The sequence below is a fragment of the Nasonia vitripennis genome (genome assembly GCF_009193385.2).
Source record: "Nasonia vitripennis strain AsymCx chromosome 3 unlocalized genomic scaffold, Nvit_psr_1.1 chr3_random0012, whole genome shotgun sequence".
Lineage (NCBI taxonomy): Eukaryota > Metazoa > Arthropoda > Insecta > Hymenoptera > Pteromalidae > Nasonia > Nasonia vitripennis.
This window is the reverse complement of record NW_022279632.1, coordinates 392,065-419,860: the sequence shown is the minus strand read 5'-3', so window position 1 is coordinate 419,860 and position 27,796 is coordinate 392,065. Positions and strand designations below refer to the sequence as shown.

The 27,796-nt window shown below is 34.5% G+C and overlaps 1 protein-coding gene and 1 long non-coding RNA gene across 5 annotated transcripts in view; one reads left to right on the top strand and one right to left on the bottom strand.

Moving 5' to 3' along the window:
• The window catches only part of LOC107980680 (glutamate receptor ionotropic, kainate 2), a 602,400-nt gene that overhangs the window by 252,903 nt on the left and 321,701 nt on the right, over positions 1–27,796 (bottom strand). The window lies entirely within an intron of this gene.
• LOC116416889 lies at positions 17,130–21,319 on the top strand. Its single transcript, XR_004227196.1, has 2 exons — positions 17,130–17,309; positions 21,275–21,319. It is a non-coding gene; the product is annotated as an uncharacterized LOC116416889 (long non-coding RNA).

Here is a 27,796-nt window from a genome sequence, read left to right as displayed (position 1 = left end):
TGGTCCGGTTGACGTGAAACGTCCCATATATATATATATATATATATATATATATATATATATATATATATATATATATATATATATATATATATAATATATATATATATATATATATATATATATATATATATATATATATATATGTACATAGATGAATAAAGATTATTTTGAAATTGGTCCAGATGAAAGGAATGCTGCGATTAAATATTGGTGCAGATATGCTGTTTTTTTTAAGCCATCTTTTTGTGAATATGAGATGACGAATGCTTTATGTATTTGTGCATATCATAAGATACAATCAGTAAATCTGCGATTAAATATTTGTGCAGATATAATTTTTTTTTTAAGTTATTTGTTTGTAAATATAAAATAACGATTTATGTATTCATGCATATCATAAAATTTTATATGCAGATTCGATTTACATAAAAGGGATGCTGCAAATAGTTATGTGTGCAGGTATAATCTTTTTTTAATTCTATGTGAGAAGAAAAGAATGCTGCAAACTATTATTTGTGCAGATATGCTCTTTTTTTCAAAGATATGTGTTTGTGAATACGAAATGACGAATGCTGTATCCTTTTATGCATGACGCAAGATGTTATCTGCAAATTCGGTCCAGATGAAAGGCATGCTGCAAATAACTTTATTGCACTGATACGATCATTCTTTTAAAACTATGTGTTTGTGAATATGAAATGACGAATGCTGTATGGTTTCAAGCATATCACAAAATATAATCTGCAGTTTTGGTCGAGATCAAAAGATTGCTGCGAATAATTGTTTGTGCATATATGAAATCTCTTTCAAAGCTATCTGTTTGTGAATATAAAATGACTAATGCTGAATGCATTCATCCTGCTAAAAATATGCGATTGAATTCAATTGAAATCGATCAAAATTTAATCGAATTTAATCGTTTTAAATCCATTCAATCGACCAGCCAAATTTGGTCGATTATATTCCTATCGATTTAAATGATTTTTAATTACAATCGGTTTCAATACGAAAAATAAGTATTAAATTTAATATATTTTTATCGACGTTTATGTAGTAATTATTTTAGTGCAGTGAAATTGTAATTTTTTTCACTAATTCTAATCGATTTTAAAATCTCTAATCGCATTACTAAATGATACTAGTTTTATGAATTGCTTCGAATATATTTTAATCGACATTAATAACCAAAACAATTACTATTCTTGTTATATCATATAAATGTTTTTGTCAATATATTTTAATCGATTTGAAAATCACTATTTATTACTAAATAGTTTATCGATCCCAATACTAGTTTTATGAATGGCTCTGAACATAGTTTAATAGACTTTAATAACCAAAACAACCACTATTCTTGCAATATCATTTAATTGTTATTTAATCTGTTCGAATGGTACTTTATTACGTATAATAAAAATAATAATTATTTTTCTAATATGATTTGTTCGTAATTTTATCAATAAATTTAAATTAATTTATAAGGTAATTCGTTTATATAATATTTAATCAATCTCGATACTTTTTTACGGTTAGATTCAATTATACTTTAATCGATTAAAATAATCAAAGAAAGAATCCCTGCTAAAAATACTACATTGATTTAATCGACGTTTTCAATTATCGATGGGAATCGGTCTCAATCGTAATCTAAATATCAAAATAAAGATATTTTTATCGATTTTTATGTGATGATTATTTTAATGCAGTTCAATTGGGATTCTTTCAATAAATATGAATCCACTTTTTAGTCGATATTAAATTAGTTTAATTTTACAAATAATTTTGATAACATTTTAAGTGACCTGAATGATCAAAGTTTTGTAAAATCCCTTATGAAAAAAAACTTTTATATTTCGATTAGAATCGATTAAATTTATTGCAAAACTAGTCGATTTTAATCGACCCTATGTTTCTATAACCGCTTGGTGTCGCTTCAAATGTTCATACTCGCAAGTGACAAGATTTCTTCTCCGTTACTATATAAGAATGGTCAAATGCTGTACAAGACAGAATAGATTTATTAACTACAATCGATTTGAATTGAAACTTTATTAAAATCGATAGACTTTATTCAACGACACATGAAAAAATTCATGTCAATTCAAATCGATTAACACCACGATATACACATCAGTAAAAACGATTGCATAGTTGAATACAGTGCGATTGAATAATATCAAATGTTATTTTAGATATAAAAAATCATTAAAACCGTTTTTCTAGTGTACACAGATACATTGATTCCGATTTAAATAGGCATTGAATCGATTAAGTGAATATCCCAATACTTATTATGACGGTAGCTCGGCCGTCATTATTATTTTAAGTTGTTTGTTGTTTATGCTACTATTCACCGTTTCCGTCGGCTGTGCAGAAAGCACTAGATTCTACCGACTATAATCTATCCGCGCACTGACTTAAAGACGTATGAACACGCGGCGGTGATTGTAGTACTCAGGACGTGGATTCAAAAGGAGGAAAAGTCAATGAACACTCGCGGATTATTGTAAAACTTAGACTAACTGTTTATTGGTGCTTGGCTTACACAAGCGCGCAAGACGGGCGCATGCCAGCTACCAGCATTTAGTCGAGGTGAGAGAGAGAGAGGAGGCTTAAAGTCGCCCGAGTAAGCGAGAGTTGATAAGAACTAGTACTTACAGATGTACGTGGCCGGCACGGCCGTTCTAACCCACGCGAAGATGGTCTCGGACGGATTGTCCTCGGTTCGGTTGACCTCGCAACCCTCGCACACAATAATCGCAATCGCAGAGTGTCTATTCGCGAAACGGAGCGGAGCGAAGACAGACTCGGAATGGCTCGCTAGCGCGAGCACAGATTTACCTATGCCCTCTGACACACTGTTGTCAACTCTTGACAGCAGTGTGCGAGCAGGTGGCAACATTGTACGTTGCTGAATTTAAATCTCTCTCGATGCTTATTCTCTCTCTGTCTCTCTTACTCTCTCACATGCTGCGCCTTTAGTAGCTGTAACAACAGAAGTATTATACCGAATGTTGATTCTGTCCCGGAGAGACGTCGTAACGTGCTCAACGTGCGTTAATTGCACTGGCAACCGTTACATTATGTATTCTAATCCGGTTTAATCGATATTATTTTATCGTTTTAAATCGATTTTAATGCCATCAATATATTACACACGCAGAAGCCTGAATATAATCGCTTTCAAATGCAAAACGTAGGACTAATATATAGACTCAGAATCGATTCATTTTTTGTCCATCGATTTCAATCGCATATTTTATCCTTTTTTCAAAGCTATGTGTTTGTGAATATGAAATGACAAAAATCATTATGTAATTATTTTCTTTATATAAAGAGCATTTACATGAGTTTATCAGTAGTGAAAGATTAATTAATATAAATTTTTTTAAATAAACCGTAACTTATAATCAAATGAATGTTTTAAACCAATATTACCATCAAATATATACTTTCATTAATATATTACACATGTTTACTATAATTTTAAAATATATTTCATACAAATTTACTGCATACCCCAAGCTGATGTGAATTTACAATATGTTGGATTTAATTTCCTTTTTGGAAGGTGAGGATTAGGCGGAGTTCACGGCGAAGGATGACTCTCTATCGGCTTCCACTAGTGCAGACTGCTTTTATTTTATGTTGTCTTAATACAAAATGAAACACGGCGTACGTTGTACTTCTCTCAAAGATCTTTCTGATGTGCACAGCGCAAGAGTCGGAGAAGGCTAGAGACGAAAAACGACGCGGCGCCAAAGCGTTGATAGTAGAGGTGGGGCTTTTTCCAAAAACCACCTCGAGATGGCGCCTTCAGTACCGAGAGGCACAAAGCTCGCTGCGGTTACAGCCGACACTCCCTCCCTTCGTGGCTCTCCTAAGTCTCATGGGATTCTGTAACAAATTAAAAATAAGTGCATGGTCACTTCAATTTGTATTCATCTCTGAATTATTTATTTTATCTCTGAAGTAATTGTGTGATTGTGTTGGTAGAGGTTTAGTCATTATGTCTGCTATGTTCTCTTTAGTATCTATCCATTTTACCATAGCTTTACCCCCTATCACACATCTCTTAATGCAATCCCCATGAGTTTCTGCTATGTGTTCTTTGCTGCCGGTTTTCTCTCTTTCTCTTAATTTTCTCTGAATCTCAACTTGATCATCATCAAAGTTTTTCAACTTGTGTGATCCGTCCATCTGAGTACAATCTCCGGCTCATTTATTGTCGCACCAAATAGTGACAGGATAACAGGTTTTTCCTGTCATATCTCTGATTGCCTTGTCTAAGGATATTATCTCTTGGCAGGCCTCACTCATAGCTAAGTATTCAGCCTGACAAGTGGATAATGATACATAGTTCTGTTTACAGCTTCTCTAAGCAATTACATCTCCATATAACTTAACTACGTATCCTCCTGTCGAAGTAGAGCCTTCATTGTCTCTGAAACTTGAGTCTGTAAAAGTTTCCATCACATTCTCTTGTCCTCTGAATATTATACCAGTCTCGGTAGTTTTTCTCAGATACCTGAATAATCTTTTACTTCTGTCCAGTCGTTTTCTATAGGTGATATTTGTTTTCTGGACAGGTAATTCACTGCATAAGATATGTCAGGTCTTGTTACTGCTGACAAATATAATACGCTTCCTATAGCCTCTCTATACGGGGCTCTGCACTGGATTTCTTTCTCTTCAAGTTTCTCTGGATTAGATTTTATTGCTCTGTTCTTGACTTGTCTCGTTATCATCGGTGCACTTTGCGGTTTGCATTCACTCATATTGAACCTCTGTAATATTTTGTTTGTTGTTCTATTCTCTCGATATCGTTGTATCTTCATACCTAAATATATATTAGGTTCTCCCAGAACTTTCATTTGATTTAGATTTGATTTTATTTCCTGTATTTTCTCTGAATCGTTTCCTGCTAAAATAATATCGTCCACGTACAGTATCATCATCATCATTCTACCTTTTCTCCTCCAAGTGAACAAACATGGTTCGTTGATGTCTCTTTCAAGTCCAATTTTGCTTACTTCAGTTGCGAATTTTAAGTTCCACTTCTTTGGGCTGATCTTCAATCCATATAGTGTTTTCTTTAGTCTACAGACTTTCTTTCCTTTCATGGTCTCTGAATTTTCTATTCCCTCTGGTATTTCCATGAATATAGTTTCCTCCAGGTCGCTGTTTAGGAAAGCCGTCTTTACATCCAATTGACTTGCGTCTAAGTCGTATTTATTTATTACTGCCAAGGCTGCTCATTTATTTTTGTCTTTGAACCCTCTTATGACTAATCTGGCTTTGAAAGCTTCTTGACCGTTTTTGTCTAGTTTTCTTTTAAATACCCATTTAGAGTCTATCACGTTTGGTCTCTTATTCTCTGAAGTTTTACTCGGGTAATCTACAATTTCCCACACATTATTTTCTTCCATCAACTTTAGTTCTTGCCTTATTGCGTTTTTCCAATTTTCTCCTTCAGAAGAATTTACTGCTTCCTTAAAGTTTATAGGGTCTTTGTTTATTTGCGCTAGTTGCACATAGACTTGTTCATCAGCATCTTGATCATCTTTTGTCTCTGAATTGCTGACTTGAGTCTTATATATAAAGTTTGGATCTCTTAGCGGATTTTCTTTCGCTTGACTTCTTAGAATTTTTCTCATTGAAGTTTCTGTTGTTTCTTTCGACTTAGTTTTCCTCTTTAGTGATTTGTCGATCTCTGTTTTGGAATCTAGCTTCTTTTCTTCCTGTATTACCTCTGTATTGCTCTGTGTTTTCTTCTGTAATTTGGTTCTCAGTTAAATCTCTGAATTCTAATTCAATATTATCTACTTGGTCTACAGTGTCTTTATACACTAATTTCTCGTTGCAATTTACGTGTCTTGAATTTAGAAATCTTAGTGTTTGTGGGTGCCATAGTAAATACCCTGTAGGAGTATAACCTACGAGTATGACTTTTATCGCTCTCTCTGAAAATTTGTTCTCTGGAATTGGAATTTTTACGTATGCTACACATCTGAATCTTCTTAGTATCTCTCTGAAGTTCCATTTAATTCTGGAGTATGTGGGGCTGCAAAGTCGCTTGTGATTCCCTCTCTTTTATTATCTTTGCGAATTCGCCACCTGTGAATTCTGTTCCATTATCCGCTCTGATATAACATACCTTCTCATGTTTCCCTAGAATGTTTCTCGTATGTGTCAGAAAATTATCAAGACATTTGCCTGATTCACTCTTTTGTTTTACGCAGTACGCTTTAGCATATCTGCCTTAATCGTCCATAAACACTATGATAAAGCGATTTTCCCCTGGATAAGACGCTGGAGTTATTTTACCCATTGTATCGGTATGAATAGTATGAAGAGGTCTATCTGATATAGTTCTATTATTTTTAAATGGTTGATTTTCCATCTTTGCTAGAATACACGACTCACAATCCATGATTTCTTTGTCTAACTTTACATTTTTTAATTCAGTTTCGAATTTTTGCAGTTGTTTCATGTATTCGAGTGACGTGTGTCCCAACCTTCTATGCCATATCATTCCTAGGCTCGATTTTTGCATTGGGTTCTCTGAATTAGTTTTCTGATTGTTATTGTATAATTTATTTATTTCTGATTCTGCTATTAAATTATTTAAATCAAGTATTTTTCTTTTTAACTCCTCTTCACCTATTCCTGACTCTAGACTGTTCTCTTGGGGACTTTCCTTTTCAAACTCCCTCCCAATATCAGACGGTCTCTGAATTTGTTTCTCTTTATTTAATGAGTTAGTCTGAGATTGCGACAGGAAATCCCCCACGCTCACTAGGCTTGCTCTTACTATATATTTGTCACACGTATCTTCTGTTGTCTCTGAATTTTTAACGTTAAATTTTACTATCCAATTAGGTGATTCATAATTTCCTGATAGATATTCCTCCCTTGTCTCTGTATTAAAAACTTTTAACTTAAGATCGTCTAAATAAATACCGTATCCAGCCAAGTTAACATAACATTAGATAGGAAAATATTTTCACCCTCTGGTATAGATTTTAAGTACAAATTTCCTTTACCATCTATTTTGATGTTAGCATTTTTATTTTTGTTTGCGCTTTTTATTTCTACGATATTACTTTTTTCGTAATCTCTTAATATAAACCCTTTGTTTATAATGTGGTGTGAGGCACATGAATCTGCTATAAACGTAACTTCATTCTCTACTGTGTCGTGTGAGTGTTTCTTACCTGCAAACTTGGCGTTTACATTTTGATTGTTCTCTTGATTTTGCCTATCATAAGGTTTTCCTCTTCTCTGATAGTGTCCTCTGCCTCTGATTTTACCCCCCTTTCCACTACCTCTACCACGGGTGTAAGTGTTTTGATTGTTTTGTGTAGAATTATTATTTTCATACCTCTGAACTGTGTTGGGGCATTCGTCTCCCTTGTGTTCTCTGACTCTATTGCACACGTAGCAAAACCAGAGATCATCTTTTAGTATATGACATGAAGTCTGGTAGTGTCCAGTCTCGTTGCATCTGTAGCATTTTACATCCTTGTACTTCTTCTCTGAATCCTTGTAGAACTTCTTCTCTGAATCTTTGCCTCCAATTCTCTGTGCTAATTGTGCTCTGGATTTCTCTGTATTTGAGGTACTCTGTGCTTCTACCTGTAAAAAGCATTTTTTCATATCATCTACTGTCCTTTTTTCTCCTGTTTGACATCTCACTAAATGTGTTGATACCAGTTGTGGGCTAATATCACACACTGCCTGATAAAATGTTGCTCTTTTCTCTTCATTTGACAGTGGTGTCTCTGGGTTACAGTTTTCATGTTCTCGTATAATATTATCAAATCTATCACAGAAGTTTGCTACTTTTTCTTTATATCCCTTTCTAATTGCATAAAGTTTTTGTCTAATATTTATCTCTGAAGATTAGCTTCAATTTTCCTTATTTCTTTAATTTTTTCTATGATTGTATGTGGCTCTGTAATTTGCTGTACCTTCTGGTGATAGTTTGCATCTAAATAACTTACTATTATAGTTCTTACTGATCTTTTCTTTTTCAATGTAGTTTCTGTTTCATCATTTTCAAACTTCTCTGGATTTTTTAGTATACATAGTAAGTCATTTTCTGCCAGCTCCGAATCAAATAGATCCAACCATAAGTCTATGTTTCCTTTTGTGTTTAATTTGTAATCTCTATTTACGTGTACTTTGTTAGTTGATATTTTATTTTGTAGTTTTGAAGTTATTTCATTCTGAAGTGTTAATTGTTTATTTATATTTTCGAAAGTTACGTTTAATAATGATAATGACTCTGAGCTTTGTGTATCGTGTGTAATATTTTGACTCTGAATGGGTGTTTTCTCTACTAATTTGTTTTGTGTTTCATTGTTTTCGACCGTGGTAGAGTTAGATATTGGATGTGGTACCTCTTGTCTGGGCTGGCACTTTACCACTCGACCACGAACAATTGTTACAAGTCATAGCTAATTGTGTCCTTATGTACTGCGAGCAGCTGTTGATTTTAATAAAGTTGCAAGTTATTGTAATAAACAATCACCAAAATTATTATTAACGCGTTTAACAACATTGATATTCGCCGCTTATTTCGTGTAAGGCGCGAAACTGGCAGGCTGCTATAAATTCGGTAGTCATGAAAGCGTAGTCATAATAATATAATTAATAAAAATTGGCAAGGAACAAAGTCCGGTGGATTAATAATAGCCTAAATTAACAAAATCAACAGCCTTAAACTATAATGCATTGAAAAGCCTTAGTTCGCGAATTGTGCGGCTGAAAATTGTCTAAGTTTCGCAGCCAACAAAGCCAGCATACTGCGGGAATTTCGTTCCGACAGAATGCTGTCATGGCGAGCAGCACTCCCAGCAGGCATTCTGCTAGCACTCTAACAGCGCCAAATGTTAATCAATTTTGGGTTAATCAACACGGGTCGAAGGCACAATGCCGTCCAGGAGAACTTGCTACAAGTGGCATCTATACAGAACAAGAATTAGAAAAACTAAGAGAGAGAATAATATTTCCAATCGAACAACCAGCAGTATTAAATGATATAGCAAGAGAATTACACGGACACCCAATACCGAACGAAGAAGAACGAAATGAATGAAGATGCTGTAACGAAGATAGTGGAGTCAACTTGGGGAAGAATATGGAGTAAATTAGTTTCTTTTGGAACAGCTAGTGCAGGAATAATTGCAGCAATAATCATATTTCAAATCATCAATACTTATGTGTATATATATATATATATATATATATATATATATATATATATATATATATATATATATATATATATATATACACATACATATATTGGAATGTGTATAAACGGATATGCATAACATCAAATATATGGATGTTGAAACCACATACTCGGAGCAATATGGAATACCTTGGCCTACTATTTGATTTCACGCAAAACAAATTCTAATAGTCAAACAAATGAAACACAGAATCAAGACAACGATAATAAAGACATTGTACTCGAGTTAATGTCAGAACCTAGCACATCAAAAGTAGTAGATGTTCAACCGAAAAACGATGGGAAATCATTTTTTAATTTGCAATGAATCTTTCATTAAAAGATTAGCAGTTCAGATTGACAATGTTTGGCTATTTCACAAATTAAATTTTATTTCATTTCAATTAATTAATTTAATTTTATGTATCTCTATATAATTCTTTTATATCGCATTAAAATTCTAAAAAAATTATAAACTAAGTATAGATAATAAGCTAAAGCGTATGATTGTTCTTGCGTCATTTTATTCCTTATAACAATCATTTTAGGCAAGGGGTGTCACGTCGTGCGAATTTTTCAATATTTTTAAAAATTTTTAAAGTTTAATTTTTAAAACATAAATGCGTACGTGACGCTCGTCCAGAGCAAATTCGGAGATGCGGGCCTGAAGAGAGAAAGCGAGGGACAGATAGCCCTATCGTAAACCTCTTGAGCTGCGCGCGTAGGCGAGAGACATCAGCGGATGCACTACAATAGCAATAGTAAAGTTTTTCTGTGCATTATTCGGTACGAGAAAGTTTTCGGCGTGACGGACCAAGCGCAATTTTATGACGAGCAGCTGCGTTTGCCTAAGATATCGGCAGCGTCTTGAGCGACCGTAATTAAGACATCGGATCTTTTTTTTTTATTGCAGGGACAGTTTTGGGAAATACGCACGCTTGCAGCTGTGTACCGATCCCGGAATTTTCCGCTATTTTTCAAAATACGAATATTTATTTTTGTCAATTGGAAATATTTATATAGAATTATTTTTTAATCAGGCTGTTGTATAAACTATGAAATTTTCGAATCGCATACGTTCGCTTTTAGCAACAGTTTTAGTGGGATAATTCTACATAAAAGTATATAAATGCATAGTTTGCTTGCAGCTTGTAGTATAGTTATAATTTTACAAACTGATAACGCGATTTATTCATTAATTATTTGGCACTAAACTGTATATTTTTCGATTTATACAGTTCGCTTCTTGTGCATAATTTATGAATGGATCAAGTGTCTATTTGTTTATTTTAATTTTATCATATTTTGTCGCGATAGTCGGTCGGTGTGAAACTACGATTGTTGCAGTAAAGTATGTCATTTTGAAGAGTTATAATAATCGGTCGGTGTGAAGCTACGGTTGTTATAACGATGCATTGCTAATTTATTAAATTTTAAAAATAAAAAAGGAGTTAGAATAAATATTGAAGCTGTAAACAAATGAAATGTATAAATTGTATTAGTAAATTCAATAGTAAATTCATTTATTTATAATATTTTCTTAAACTAACGCGCAGAAGAGCTTCATTACTAAGTTTTATATATAGTTGTTTGGTACCGATTTGTAGAAAATTTCACAAGCATTAAAATTATAATATTGAAATATTTATACAATACTCTCCTCAACTTTTATTAAAGATAAATAAAATGCTTGGGAAATTTTATACAAATTGGCGTGCGCATCGAAAGCGACGTATAGGCGAACCACAGTCATAGAGGAGAGGGCGTAGGCGGACCGAAGGGCCTGACCGATGCTGCGTAGGTGGAGAGATGCGAAAATTCGGCGTAAGTGAGGGAAAGCTCAAATATAACGGCTTCCCTCACTCGCTCCTTTTCGGCATCTAGGCGGAACGCAACCCCAACAATATCGGGAAGGGAGAACTCTAGGCCATTCGTGCTGCGAAACATCTTTCTAGTTCGACAATCCGGTCCCGGCTCGAAGTAAGCACAGTAGTTTTTAGATTTGCACTTGTACGCGATAGTAGATCCACGTACTTGTACGCGTAGTTTTAGATTTGCGCCAAGTACGCTCGGCTGTATTTTTAATATAATATATAAAGTAGATTTAATTGAATTTGTGAGTGTTCTGTTGCTATTTTTAACAAGAGCCTTCATCCCTCCACGTTAGTACCAAAGAAGCAGCCAGCGCCAAAAAGTAAGTAAAAATCTATTTTTACTATCCTAACTTTTCCTTTCTATAACTATCGCTTGGATAAATGGGTCATTTAACCCTTTTCTCTATCTTTTAGAATTTAGATCCGCTTAACCCCAGGTCATTTTCTAAAAGTTTTATTTTCCCTTCGTTTATTTTTTATTATTCACAAACATTCAAAGCACCGAGCTATTGCACGAATGTGTAGGCTAAAAGTGTAGTAACTAAATAAGCGTGTAGCATCGTTAAATGTTACATCCCGGATGACGAAACATGGTACTCAGTATAACGCATTCATTATATAACTAATATACTCGAAGAATATTTTCATTTCCAGTAGACGATGTCTATGTGTCAAAATCATCTTCCTTATGACGAGAGATGATCTATGTTACAACGCACTTAGTATACAACAAAAGTATAAAAAGAAGATTGTTACTTTCAGTAGACGATGTGCAGATGTCAAAATCACCTTCCGTATGACGAGACATGGTACATAGTACAACGCATTCATTATATAACAAATATATTAGAAGAATATTTTCATTTCCAGTAGACGATGCCCAGGTGTCAAAATCATCTTCCTTATGACGAGAGATGATCTATGATACAACGCACTTAGTATACAACATAAGTACCAAGAAAAAATTGTTACTTTCAGTAGACGATGTCCAGGTGTCAAAATCACTTCTCGGATGACGAGACATGGTACATAGTATAACGCATTCATTATATAACAAATATACTAGAAGAATATTTTCATTTCCAGTAGACGATGTCTAGGTGTCAAAATCATCTTCCTTATGACGAGAGATGATCTATGATACAACGCACTTAGTATACAACAAAAGTATAAAAAGAAGATTGTTACTTTCAGTAGACGATGTGCAGATGTCAAAATCACCTTCCGTATGACGAGACATGGTACATAGTTCAACGCATTCATTATGTAACAAATATACTAGAAGAATATTTTCATTTCCAGTAGACGATGCCCAGGTGTCAAAATCATCTTCCTTATGACGAGAGATGATCTATGATACAACGCACTTAGTATACAACATAAGTACCAAGAAAAAATTGTTACTTTCAGTAGACGATGTCCAGGTGTCAAAATTATCTTCCTTATGACGAGACATTGTCTATCATACAACGCACTCAGCATTCAACAAAAGTATAGAAAGAAAATTGTTACTTTCAGTAGACGATGTCCAGGTGTCAAAATCACCATCCGAATGACAATACATAATCTATAATACAACGCACTTAGTATACAACAAATGTATCAACAGAAAATCTCTACTTTCAGTAGACGACGTCCAGGTGTCAAAATCAATTTTCGAATGACGAGACATGGTCTATGATACAACGCACTCAGCATACAACAAAAGTACCAAAAAAAAATTGTTACTTTCAGTAGACGATGTGCAGATGTCAAAATCACCTTCCGAATGACGAGACATGGTACATAGTATAACGCATTCGTTATATAACAAATATACTAGAAGAATATTTTTATGTCTAGTTGACGATGTCCAGGTGTCAAAATAATCTTCCTTAAGACCAGTGATGGTCTATGATACAACGCACTCAGCATATAACAAAAGTATAAAAAGAAAATTGTTACTTTCAGTAGACGATGTGCAGATGTCAAAATCACCTTCTCGGATGACGAGACATGGTACATAGTATAACGCAATCATTATATAACAAATATATTAGAAGAATATTTTCATTGCCAGTAGACATGGTCTATGATACAACGCACTCAGCATATAACAAAAGTATAAAAAGAAAATTGTTACTTTCAGAAGACGATGTGCAGATGTCAAAATCACTTCTCGGATGACGAGACATGGTACATACTATAACGCGTTCATTATATAACAAATATACTAGAAGAATATTTTTATTTCCAGTAGACGATGTCCAGGTGTCAAAATAATCTTCCTTATGACGAGTGATAGTCTGTGAAACAACGCACTTTGTACACAACAGATGTACTATAAGAAAATCTCTACTTCCGGTAGACGATGTCCAGGTGTCTAAATCACTTCTCGGATTACGAGACATGGTACATAGTATAACGCATTCGTTATATAACAAATATACTAGAAGAATATTTTCATTGCCAGTAGACATGGTCTATAATACAACGCACTCAGCATATAACAAAAGTATAAAAAGAAAATTGTTACTTTCAGAAGACGATGTGCAGATGTCAAAATCACCTTCTGTATGACGAGACATGGTACATAGTATAAGGCATTCAGTATATAACAAATATACCAGAAGAATATTTTCACTTCCAGTAGACGACGTCCAGGTGTCAAAATCATCTTCCTTATGACAAGAGATGATATATGATACAACGCACCTAGTATACAGCATAAGTACCAAAAAAAATTGTTACTTTCAGTAGACGATGTGCAGATGTCAAAATCACCTTCTCGGATGACGAGACATGGTACATAGTATAACGCAATCATTATATAACAAATATATTAGAAGAATATTTTCATTGCCAGTAGACATGGTCTATGATACAACGCACTCAGCATATAACAAAAGTATAAAAAGAAAATTGTTACTTTCAGAAGACGATGTGCAGATGTCAAAATCACCTTCTGTATGACGAGACATGGTACATAGTATAACGCATTCATTATATAACAAATATACTAGAAGAATATTTTCATTTCCAGTAGACGATGTCTAGGTATCAAAATCATCTTCCTTATGACGAGAGATGGTCTGTCATACAACGCACTTAGTATAAAACAAATTTATTAAAAGAAAATCTCCACTTCCAGTAGACGATGTCTAGGTGTCAAAATCACGTCTCGGATGACGAGACATGGTACATAGTATAACGCATTCAGTATATAACAAATATACCAGAAGAATATTTTCACTTCCAGTAGACGATGCGCAGATGTCAAAATCACCTTCCGGATGACGAGACATAATCTATCATACAACGCACTTAGTATACAACAAATGTACTAAAAGAATATGTTTACTTCCAGTAGACGACTTCTAGGGGTCATGTTGGCGAGTCTTCGCGCCGCTTGCCGTCTATAGTAGACTACAGGGCTAATCTAGCGCCACCATGCGGGCAGCGCTAGGTAAGTACTCTCTCTCTCTCCTGCCGACCGCTCTCGCAGCAACAGCTCCGTCGCCCGAGTTATACATCTAACAAATAAATAGAGTGTTACAACAAGAATATCAGTGCCTAATTTTTTACGAGTTCTCCTCACCGACCATCCAACTAGGATTCCTCCAACAGGTTGTGGGCCAGCTCGCTGGAATAGAGGAAGAACCGAGAAGAAGACGTCTCAGAAGCTTTTCTTTTTGATCTTTGTTCAGAGGAAAACAAATCAGACGCATCAGAGGTCTAGAGGACACATTTCAGAAGAAAACGTAAGTACAAGCTTTTGTAAGGTGTAGTCAGAGTAGTAATCAGATATAGCAAAAGAAAGTTTAATTTTTGATCGGTTTCGGGAGTGTGTTGTGTTACCGCATCGACATGAAAAATTAGAGTTGCGTAAAGAATAGTAGGAAAAGACAGTGCGGTGTCTTAATAATTACAGAATAGATCAGAAGGTTATAGAAAATCAAAAGTCTCAACACGAGACAAAAGCGCGCGACAACGAAACGCACGAACGCTCGCCGGCAAAAGCCTGCACGAGCCGATTCCGGGAATCGGGGGGAGGTGAGCCGCGACTAGCGACGCGTCAGAGTCGAGCGCGCGGTTTGTTGTGCTCTCTCTTTCTCTCTCTCTCTCTCTCTCTCTCTCTCTCTCTCTCTCTCTCTCTCTCGGAATCAAAACAAATTTTACACGCACGGATTTTTCTCGTAAATTTTTTTTCCTTTTCAGTTTCAAAATATATGGTCTAATCAGAATCAGACGTAACGGATTAGATTGGCTATCGGTGTATATATGTAATAAATAAAATCAGAGAAAAATAATTCCAGTTATATCGTTCTCACTCCTATTCAGAATGTCAGAGTTATTCGAGTAAATCAAAAAGCTTCAATTTTTTGTTGGCTTATTAGTATTCAGATGCACTCGAATAAATTTAAAAAAAACACGCCTTGATAGAAATTTCAATGAAACGGCGGTGCAGTGAATTTGAATTTCTATAAAATTTAAAATTATCAAAAGATAATTACACTTTTTTTTCGTGGTTTCTTGGACGACATATGCGTGTGCGATCGCCCCCTCGCAAATTATTAAGTGAATTGCGTTCGTTTACTTAGACTGGGAGGGAGCACGTCCGGGAGGCGCGGTGCTAGTGCTTGATTTTCAAGCTTGGTTTGACTTGCAGTGCGGTCTAACTTGGCAGAAATCAAAGAAAACTGTCAGAGTAAGCATTCTACCTTTAATTCAGAGGAAAAGAACATCAGAGGCGTTATGTCTGACTGGAGTCTTTCAGACCCATTACCATCAAATGAGAAAGAGGTGGCCAACGAAGGCAACGAAAATCAAGTGGACGATCATTTGAATATCCACCAAGGTACAAAGTGTTTTTAAATCAGAATATAAACAATTAATTCAGAATCAGATGTTAGGCCTAAAATTCAGAGTTCAAATAATCAATAAAAATTGAATGCTAATCAGAGAAATTGTTTATAATACAGATTCAGATATAGAAGGGTATACACCCTCGGGTACACCCCCAAAAAGAGATATGGAGGGAAAGTCTCAACCTACTGACTCACAAATGGAGTGGAGAATGGATAATCTGGAGAATGCTCTCGAGAGACACTCCGATATACTCGACAATCATGCTGAAATAATCAGAGATCAAATAGTAGCCATACTCGATATGAAGGAAAATATCGACAACCTAAACACCGTCATACAGAAACTCACAGAATAAATAGGAAAATTAACTTCAGAGGTAATTATCCACCCTGCCAGTTCCACATTCAGAGACATAAGTGAGACAGAGTTTAGTAACAATATCAATTCAACAAACTTATCAGACGGAACAAGTGCATTAGGCGACCTCAGCAGAGCTTGTAATGAACTCAGACGACCTATTTCAAAATAGTTTTCTATTTCAAAGACGCAACTAATTCAAAAATAAACATAAAGAGAAATTATAAATTAACAAAAAAAGTACCACTTAACATTTGGTTAGACAATATAAATGCTGAATTAAAAACTAATAATCTTGCAGACATACTTGATGATTCTCAACAATCAGACGTTTCAGAGACAGTAATAGAAAGACAAAACAGAAAAGACCAAGTCAGAGACATTCTAATAAGTCGCGTAGATGATTATTACCATAATAAGATTTTACAAATAAAAGACCCATTAGAAATAGTCAATAAAATCAAAGAGTTCAGACGAGCAGAGGCCAATGTTACCGATTCTTCAGTCAGAGAAAAATTATATAGTCTCAAAATGAACAATAGAGAATCAGTAAACGAATTTTGCGATCGTTTTGACTCTATTATCAGAGATTTTGAAAATTGTATTACCAAAACAGCTCTGACGGAGGAAGAGATAAGATCGGCGTTCTTTCAAGCTGTTAGTATAAAATTTAAAGAAATCAGATCGGCCAATATTATCAGACTTCAAGCAACCAAATCAGAGATGAGCCTTGATGACATAAAAACTTTGATACTACAGCTGGAATCAGACAGACGCAAATCAGACGGTCAGCCATCAGACGACAGGCAAAAAATTGCAGCTAAACAGGCGATAATCACAGACAAGTGTTATCGCTGCAATAAGGTGGGACACAGAGCAGCCTTTTGTCCTCTTAAAGAGTACAATCTATGGTACTGCTTTTATTGCCAGGCTGTAGCTCCACACAAAGGGGATGATTGTCCAAATAAGGACAATCCCAAAGATGGGTATGTAAAATCTTATACATATAACAACACAAACACACAACACAAACACAACAGTAATAACTTCAGAGGTAGAGGTAACAGAGGAAGGGGTGGTTATAATAATGTCAGAGGTAGAGGAAATAATGTAAGAAGGGGATCTTTCAAACGCAAGGTCGATATACAAACACCAGGCCGAAATCAGAAGAAGGGATACAAGGTCAAAGCGATGCTAACAGGTAACAACACACATATAATTAATGAAACACCTACAAAACTAGTACTTATTGCGGACTCTGGCGCAACAGAGCATATAGTAAATAAGAGCATAATTTTAAGTAACTACAGAAAAAGTTCAGGCGAATATATCAGAAGTGCAAATAAAAATAAATCTGCAAACATCTCTATAGACGGCAAAGGAGATTTAATTTTAAAATCAGAATCAAATGAGAATAACAAAATAATTTTGACAAATGTAATTTCTGCCAAAAATATTTCAGACAATCTGATCTCTCTCAGACGTTTTGCAGACGTAGGTTTGAATATTTATTTGGATAATAAAATACTTAAAATCTACGATAAAAATTCAGACGAAGAGTATTTAGCTGGGACGTATGAAAAGCCAAACTGGATAATTTCTTTAAACGTAGCAAAACATGAACAATCAGACGAGCAACAAGAAGTCTACGATAAGTATTCATGCACGGCTAACATAGTCTCGGTAGACGAGTTCTTGCAGCAATCTCAGTCAGATATCAAGGATCTTGAGGATCAAAACGAATCAGATGAAACTAACGCATCAGAGGGAACTCAGATGAATCCGACTGAGATTGGGAGGGAGAAGCAGCAAGAACGAACTGTACAAGAATCAAATTCATCTAGTCAGAGAGAAGTTTGTGATACAAACTTAGATGAACAAATTCTGAACAGGAAAATCCTAAATATAGACGACTCGTCAGAAGAAATGCTGAAATATCTACAAAACAATGTGGACAACAAATCAGATAAACAAGAAAAGAAGCTGAACGAAGGAATGCTCTGGCATATCAAATTAGGTCACGCTTCTCTGCAATATTTACTATTGCTACAAAAGTCAGAAGATAAACTCAGAAAGGTAAAATTCGACAAGTCCATTACAGACTGCGAAGTTTGCGTCCTAGCAAAAATGGAAAACCTGCCGTTCTCAGAAGTCAGAGTCAGAGCAATAAGGCCATTAGAAAGGATACACACAGACACAATGGGACCAATTAAACCAGTCTCGTATCCTGGGGAAAATAAATTCATAATAGGATTTATTGATGATCACACCAGATTTGCCAAAGCATACTTTACTAAACACAAAAGTGAAGCTGGAGATTGCTTAGAAAAATTCTTGGTAACTACAAGAAATTTACTGGGCAAAGAGGAAAAAGTGTGTTTCATCCGAACGGATAATGGCACTGAATTTACTGGAGGTAAATTTTCAGAAGTTATGGAAAAGGAGAAAATTGAAGGAGAGTTCGCACCTCCTTACACTCCACAACATAATGGAACCGCTGAAAGGTTTAACAAAACCATACAGTGGAAAATCAGAACGCTCATAATAGACTCTGGTCTACCCAAGAGCATGTGGATACTCGCTTTGGAAGTGGCGGTCCATATCTATAATAGAACTCCACACAAAGGAATCGATTCAGAGATACCAATCAAGAAAATGGTTCCAAATGGAAACATGCATCTAGACAAAATCAGACGTTTCGGATGTTTGGCCTATGCCAAAATACCGAATGCGACGAACAAGTTTTCAGACAGAGCAATCCATACAATCATGGTTGGATATTCTCAAACTGGTTATGTTTTGTGGCACTCAGAATCTCAGAGATTCATTACATCCAGACACGTGAGATTTAATGAAAAACTGGTGTATAGGGATGTGTTAAAACTGACCTGAAAGAGAAAAATCAGAGACACTAGAAATATCAACAGATGTTGTCAAAACACAACCAGATATACCAAAAGAATCAAAATCAGAGAAAGAGAAAAATCAGAAGAGAAAAGCAGATGACAAAAATTCAGAAGATTCAAAGGCTAAGAAACCTGAACCAGAAAAGCGACCTTGTCTAGAAAGAAAAGCCAAGACAAACAGACGAACTTGGACACATCTCAGAGAAGCAGTAGTCGAAGTAGAAAACACCAATCACGATCTGCCACAAGTATCTACTCCAACTGGAGAAACCAGAGATACACACTCAGAAGAAGATGAACTTGGACATATTTTTATAGTACGAACGAACAGAGATCCTGTCAGTCATAAAGAAGCTATTGAATCAGACGACAAACATAAATGGTCAGAAGCAATAAAACAAGAGTTAAAGTCTATGGAAGACAACAATGTGTGGACAATAGTAGACAGCTAGACAAAGGTGGCAAAAAGGCACACATCATTGATTCCAAATGGGTATTCAAAAGGAAAATCTCAGAAGACGGTCAGACGACTTACAAAGGAAGATTAGTTATCAGAGGATTCAAGGATAGAAAAGAATATGAACTCAGAGAAACTTACGCACCAGTCTCAAGATTACCAATCGTTAGAGCGACTTTTGCAATCATTAATAAGTTAAATTTAACTGCTTATCAGATGGACGTCAAGACAGCATTTCTAAATGGAACGCTTGAAGATGACATATTCATGGAAATACCAGATGGTATAAAAATAGACCCATCCATTAAGAAAAATAAAGTATGTAAACTCCAAAAATCCTTGTATGGCCTCAGAATAAGTCCCAAGCGATGGAACAAACGCTTCTCAGAAGTTGCTTTGGAACTTGGACTAGAAAAGGACATAAATGAACCATGTCTGTTCACGTGGAGATTACAAAATCAGATGGTAGAATTACTGCTATATGTAGACGACATCATTCTAGCAGGCAACAATCAGACGAAACTAAAACAGATAAAAGAAAAATTATGTTCTACCTTTCAGATGAAAGACTTAGGAGAACCTAAATTATTTTTAGGCATGAAAATAACCAGAGACAGAGATCAGAAAACATTAAAACTGTCACAATCAGAGTACATAGAGAAATGTCTGGAACGTTTCAATTTGCAAGATAGTAAGCCACAGAAAACACCTATGGTTACAAGACAGGTTCGAAAAAGAGAACTCATAAATTCAGAAGAAGCTCAGATAGCAACTCATTCACCGTATGGGGAAGCTATAGGAAGCTTACTATATCTGGCAGGTGCCACCAGACCTGATATTGCATTTGCAGTAAGCTTTCTATCAAGAAAACAGCTGTCACCCACTGAAAGTGACTGGAAGGAAGTAAAAGGATTTTCAGATACCTCAGAGGAACCTCAGATATAGGTTTGATTTTCAGAGCAGAAAATGAGTATATGGAAGCAATGACAGACGCTAGCTTCAGAGATTGTGAAGACTCATCTTCAACTGGAGGATATGTAATAAAATTATACGGCGACTCAATTATGTGGAGAAGCTATAAACAAGTTTACGTATCACTCTCTACCTGCCAAGCTAAGTCCTTGGCAATGACCAATGCTTGCCAAGAAATTGTATCGTTGGATAAAGCTATTAGAGATATAACAGGGAAAACTATGTATCCTGTTACCCTGTGGTGCGATAACAAATATACAGGGTTCTGCACTCAGATGGAAGGAAATCACAAGTTGAAAAACTTTGATGATGATCTGGAAACAATTCAGAGAAACCTACAAATCAGAGAAAAGACAGGGAGTAAAAGTCACATGGCAGAAACACATGGAGACAGAACTACATAAAACAGTGTGTCCTAAAGGGACAAATCAGAGTTAAATGGATATCTACTACCGACAATGTGACAGACATTATGACTGAACCTCTGCCTAATGATACTCATAAATACCTCAGAGATAAAATATTGAACATAGAAATTCACACTTAATTATAATTTTCAGAGTTTTATTTTTATATATATATATCAGACGAATAAGATTTTTTGTACATATTTCAGATACAGGAAACCAAGGAGAAACTAATTCAGAGTAAAGTTCAGAGAGTAAAAACGCAGACGTACAGGAGGACAAGCGCCCCGAAGGGAGGGAGTGTTGGCGAGTCTTCGCGCCGCTTGCCGTCTATAGTAGACTACAGGGCTAATCTAGCGCCACCATGCGGGCAGCGCTAGGTACTCACGCGTGCTCTGCAAAGTACTCTCTCTCTCTCCTGCCGACCGCTCTCGCAGCAACAGCTCCGTCGCCCGAGTTATACATCTAACAAATAAATAGAGTGTTACAACAAGAATATCAGTGCCTAATTTTTTACGAGTTCTCCTCACCGACCATCCAACTAGGATTCCTCCAACATGTCAGAATGATCATGAGGTTAATCCATAATGAATGTTGTACACGCGGTGATATATGATGCTACCTTCCAAGTTATACAATGTTTAATGACAAAAACCAGAAAAGTACAAAATTCAATCTTTACATTAAAATATCACAATATTGGCGCACAAAAAAAATAAAACGGTAGAAAAGTTCTTAGATGTTGGGACTAATGTGACAGTTAGAAAAATTTTAATTTGAATTGAAATGATTTGAATAAATTGAACTGGAAATGATGTTTTAGACATAATTTTAAGCAAATTAATTTTATGTAGAAGATGATATTTAATTATTTGACGTGTCTTAATTAAATATACTGCTAAATATTAGATGTACACCTGATGGTTTTTAATTCTTGTTGAATGTTTTTGAAATGCTCCAATCAGATTGCCGGATCGATAAATTCTAACCAATCGAAAGTACGATTTCAAAAACGAAAATTAAATGCTGTCAAGTATAATTGAATATATTTAATACAGATAACATTCTATAAAAGTAGTTTAGTGCACAGGACCGGTTTAAAATTATAGAATAAAATGGAAATAAATTTTAAATATTAAAAAATATTTTCAAATTCTTTGTTATTAGTTGATAAAAGTATCAATTCTATTAACAAAATATAAGAATAAAATAATATTAATTAAAAATTTTTTTATTTACATTTATAATACAATGTAAATTGTAAGTTTGTAACAATCATAACATTTATATTCAGTACTCCAATGTAATACATAATACAATATTTACTTTTATATTAAATGATTAGGATATCTTAAATTCCTAGCGGAAGAGAAAAATGCAAACAACTAAAAAAACAGTTATTAACTGCAAATTACAGCAAAAAAATGTGGAAATTAAGACACAGACAACAATAATCTTCTGCTGTCTTTAGTTTTATTTAGTTAAGTAGAGTTTTCCACAGTTGGCTTCAGTTTTTTTTTTAAATAAAATTTTTTGATTTTGTAAATTAATAGAAAAATGAATACAACAAACAATTACTATTAATAAGTAAAGACAACAGTTTTTTTAATAGTTTAAAACAGTTTTCTTTTTTTATGATTGTAATCTTCTACATTTAGTAGTTTTTTTCCAATCAAAACAGTTACTTTTACATCTCTACTGATTTTTCTTTTAAAAACACGCCTTTAACAACATAATAGAATCAAATTAACGTAACTGTTAGAAACTGTAAAACGCTGGTACCATCTGCAGTTAACTGAAGAAAACTGAGAAAACTTAATATTACCTGTAAATAACTGTTGTGTTTGTTTCTATTCCGACATTCTGCTGCTAAAAATTTCTGTTTTGTTCAGTTATCTTTTGTTTAAGTTTAAACAATTCAGATAAAAACTGTTATGTGCAGAATTTTTTTCCACTAGGGCTTAATATAAGTATGAATAATGATGTTATTTTATATAAATTCATATATTATATCCTTACATAAAGATCAATTAATTTAATTATTATATTATACAATACTTATCTAAATTATTGAATAAGTCAGTATTTAGAATATTTTTCAATACAGTGTGCGTAAAATGAACTTTTTCTCGCACCTCGTGCGTTTAAGCACATTTGACGCCCCCTGTATCACAAAATAACGTTGGATCTGCACAAATGATTATTTTAAGCAAGACTTCTATCTGGATCAAATTTGCAGATTACATCTTGTGATATGCGTGAATACATGCAGCATTCGAAATTTTATATTCACAAACACATTGCGTTAAAAAAGAGCATATCTGCACAAATGATTATTTTCAGCATGCCTTCCATCTGGACCAAATCTGCAGATCACATCTTGTGATACAAATACATACAGCATTTGTCATTTTATGTTCACAAACAAATAACTTTAAAAAAAATAGCATATCTGCACAAATAATTTTTTTAGCATACCTTTTATCTCGACCTAATCTAAAGATCATCTCTGATAATGTATGTTAAAGATGCATATATATCTATGTGTCGCATATGATTTATAAAATAATTTAGATTAAGAATACAAATAATTATATTTATCATATTTTTCTGAGAATATTTTTATTTACAGTATCTTACATATCTGGACCAATCTTACTATGTCGTGTGGTATATACATACACATACATTATTAATAATTGATTACTAAAATAATGACCTAAATATATATAATTTCATATCTGTATGTGAATATAGCTGATTTATGTGAAATGTTTTATAATGGTCACTTATTGTTAACCACTTGTTATTGAAAAAAATAACTAAATCTAATTTCTTTTTCATTCTTTTGTGGCAGTCTAATGTATAAATTATGTATGAAAGAATTGTCATTCCGGAATGATTTACTAGTTCAGGTAAATTTATTACAAAATTGTTCATTTTATTGCTTTAACATAGTGTAGACTTGCAAGATATTTGCAAAATAGTAGGTAAAATTTATGTACAGGGAGAGGAAAAGGCAAAATTGCTGAATAAGATTACAACTCGTGAAATCTTTAATTTGGAGCACGAAAAGAATTGTACAATTTTTTACAGATTGCCTTGGTGTGAGAAGTCTTGTGTTCAACATGATATCAAATTGGGCTACTTATGGTTTAAATGTGCTCTTAACACGCATATTGAAGAGCTGGCTGCATACACGCAGCAGTAGGGACACAATTACTACATCAGCGGAACCATGTTTTTCCTAACCCTACTACCTCTGTAATAATGAACTCTCTGGATATTCTCCAGAATCTTCAAAAAATGACACATTATTTTGTTGAAGTTCTTACGGCAGATCAGATTCCGATAATATGGGTAAAACCATGTACCTTTATGTTTAATACGGAAAGCCATAAAAGACGTGGTATGCATTGGATGGCGATATATATGTGAGTCTGAGAGTGGTGATGGGTGGTATTTTGATAGTTTTAGTGTATTACCACACATACTCGATCACGTAAATCGCATTAATAGAAATTGCAAAAGGATAAAATGGTGTACTGTTTGTCTACAAAGTAGTTATTTTGATGTTTGTGATAAATATTGCATCATGTTTCTGTATTATATGATGAGGGATCTCGGTATACAACGTTTCCTAGAAAACTTTATATCAACCTTAATAAAAAGCAGTGAGTTATATGAGCTTATAACTTACGCTTTTCAATAAAAGTGCTATAGCGGTGAATTTTTATTAGATTCACCATCTTGAGAGAAATAGTTCCATTGGTCTCCTACTTCTAGAGGATGACACTTTTAATGGCTATAATCCTACCAAATTTAACAGATTTTTTTAATATAAACCGACTCTGTTAGAGAGATAAAATTACAGTTTCCTCGATATTAAGTCCAGATAGCACAAAGAAGAAGATGGCTAGTCAAACATGACAGAACGATGGACAGGTCAGCTCGAATGGCCAGAAAAAGTACGGTTGTCACCAAATATTACCGATGGTGTCTGGATTGAATAACACCTACGAAAATAATTATCCAGATAGGTCTGGATAGTTTTTCAGTTGGTTCTAATGATTTCAATTCTGTTGTCTGACTTAGCAATCAAGAATTTTACAAAATCACTTTCTCACTTACCAGTTGGATGTGGTTTCGAGAACAACTTGACGAGATCAATAGATTTTTTCCCGTTACGAATCGGAAGAGTTGTTGGATTACAGAATCACCATTAATGGTTTAACATTTCTTTTTACAATCAGCTACTTGGACATAGCTTTTGAACTGATTGAAGAAGAGCTGGGCCGGCAAAAAATTGGTGAAGCGTAGACGAAATGACAACGTAAACCCACACTAGTATTTAAACGTGTAACTTTTGACAGGATGAAGGCTTTACCTAAAATTATTGATTATAGAATTAACGCATTCAGGCCCAGGCCAAAACTGGATTAGATAGCATCAAACTAACTATTGGAAACGGAGCATAACGAAAAAAAAAACGTACACGTGTTTTTCTTTTGTCTTTTGCAATTGTTTATAAAAAATTATTTAAACGAATTACCAAAAAATCATTTTTCTTTGAAACTGATTACGCCAATCGATTCTACGGGAAAAATTACGGTGAAAACCTATATAACATTTTTTTCTCTGACCGCAATTTGTTAGTGTAAAACGACAATAAATAATGGTAGGCTAGATAGCCAAAGTGTCTGCGCCAAATCCCAAGCAAAATATACGTTCGATAGCATCAAACTAACTATTGGAAACGGGGCATAACGAAAGAAAAAAGTACCCGTGTTTTTTCTTTTGTCTTTTGCAATTGTTTATAAACAATTATTTAAACAAATCACAAAAAAGTCAATTTTTTGCAAATCTGATCACGCCAATCGATTCTACGGAAAAAATTACAACGAAAACCTGTATAACATTTTTTTTTCTCAGACCGCAATTAGTTAGTGTAAAACAGCAAGAAAGTTCAATGTACAAAACTTTGATTTTTTAGGTGAGTTTGTAGTTCTATGCAAACTCTGCAACCTGACGGTTGGGTGCATAACCTGACGGAAGTTTTTTGTTATAAAAATCTGAAAACCGTGTTAAAGATTACGTTTGAGTGGCGGGCTAACCGTTGAATGCAATACTAACAAAATATATATTTTGACGAAACGATATATTTCGAATTTATAAAGTAGGTAATAATGGCTAGGCGGAGAGTGAGGGACATCAAGTTACGTAGAAGAGGACGATGACAACGAAAATACTCAACATACCGATATAGCGTTCGTTCCCTCGGACCATAAAAGCTCAGATGGTGATTCTGATTGCGATTTGGGTGAAGATTTATCATCACAATTGATTCCTTTAGGTTCATATGAACATGTCAAAAATACATACATCAGTTCTCAAAAGTTATTAGAACCAAATCATATTTATGATTGGAAAAAAATGCTCTAAATGATACTTCGACTCATAATGATAGCAGCTTCGATATTCGACCAATTTCTTCTTCATTCTCTAAAAACTCTGCAGAATTATTTGAGATATATTTCTTGTGGTCTATGAAAAATTATATCATTGAAGCCACAGCTGGAAACAATTATGATTTGTGTATAAAGAATTTAGAAAAATTTATTGTGATTCTTAAGATCACTATTGTTAACTCTAGAAAGAATCTTCGTGATTATTGGTCAGCGAAAAGAATTTTGCGGTGTCTAGTTATATCAAAACTTATGATGAGAAGTAAATCTGTTGAGATAAACAAATATATTAGATTTTATAAGCTTTAATTTGGACTACCGCTATCTTTACCATCTCAACTTTACAACTGCTTGCATCGCCACCGACGCCCTGGAGACAAATGACGCTGTGTGCGTCGGCTCCCTGGTTAAAAACTCTGGAGCCGACCCACACAGCGTCATTTGTCAAACATCACTTTGTGTAGCATGCGTGGTGGTTTCTCAGGTGAAGCGGCAGTGTTACAGTGTTCGTATTGGTGCATGCCGAAACTATCCAAACACTTCAGGAGCGCGCTTAATCCGTCCCTTGGCTAGTAACACTGGAGAGCCCTTGGAAGCTGAGTCAGAACGCACAAGCAATTAAAGCCTAAGGACCGCCAAGTGAAAATACAAATTGACATTTTAAACAACCGTAACATAAACTATAAAGCAAACAGTAAAATAAGCAGAGACGAACTCTGTAAGATCAAACCTATGTGAAGTACTCTGAACAGTTGCCAATAAACCAAAACATAACGTTAACAATTAATCAGTTCTACTTGTATATTTTATCTCAAATACTAATGTATTAATTAATGAATACCTAAATAAACTCTTGTCCGATCCATTAACGCTGCGGACCACTAACCGTCCGCAATAGTAAAACTGTGGACACACTTTCGTCCGCGTGACATCTAAGTTCTTAATTTCTTGTTAGCCCGCTTTGAGCCCGACTTGTAACATCATAATTCTAGTAACAATACATACTCTCGATAGAAGAACTAATTTCACTTGATCGAATAATTATTTGTACACTTGCGCAGCCCGTATTCTTAACAAATACGGTCTTTACAAAACCAAAATGAAAAATTTTCTTCCTATCGGTCTCAATATATTTTTAGAAATGCCAAGGAAGATAAGTAATTTGAAATTTGACTCATCCTTTTATCACAAGAATTTGCTTAAATCCCATTTTACCTGAGACTGATGATCAAAGTAGAGTTTTTCAATTTTTGGTTATCAAACCCA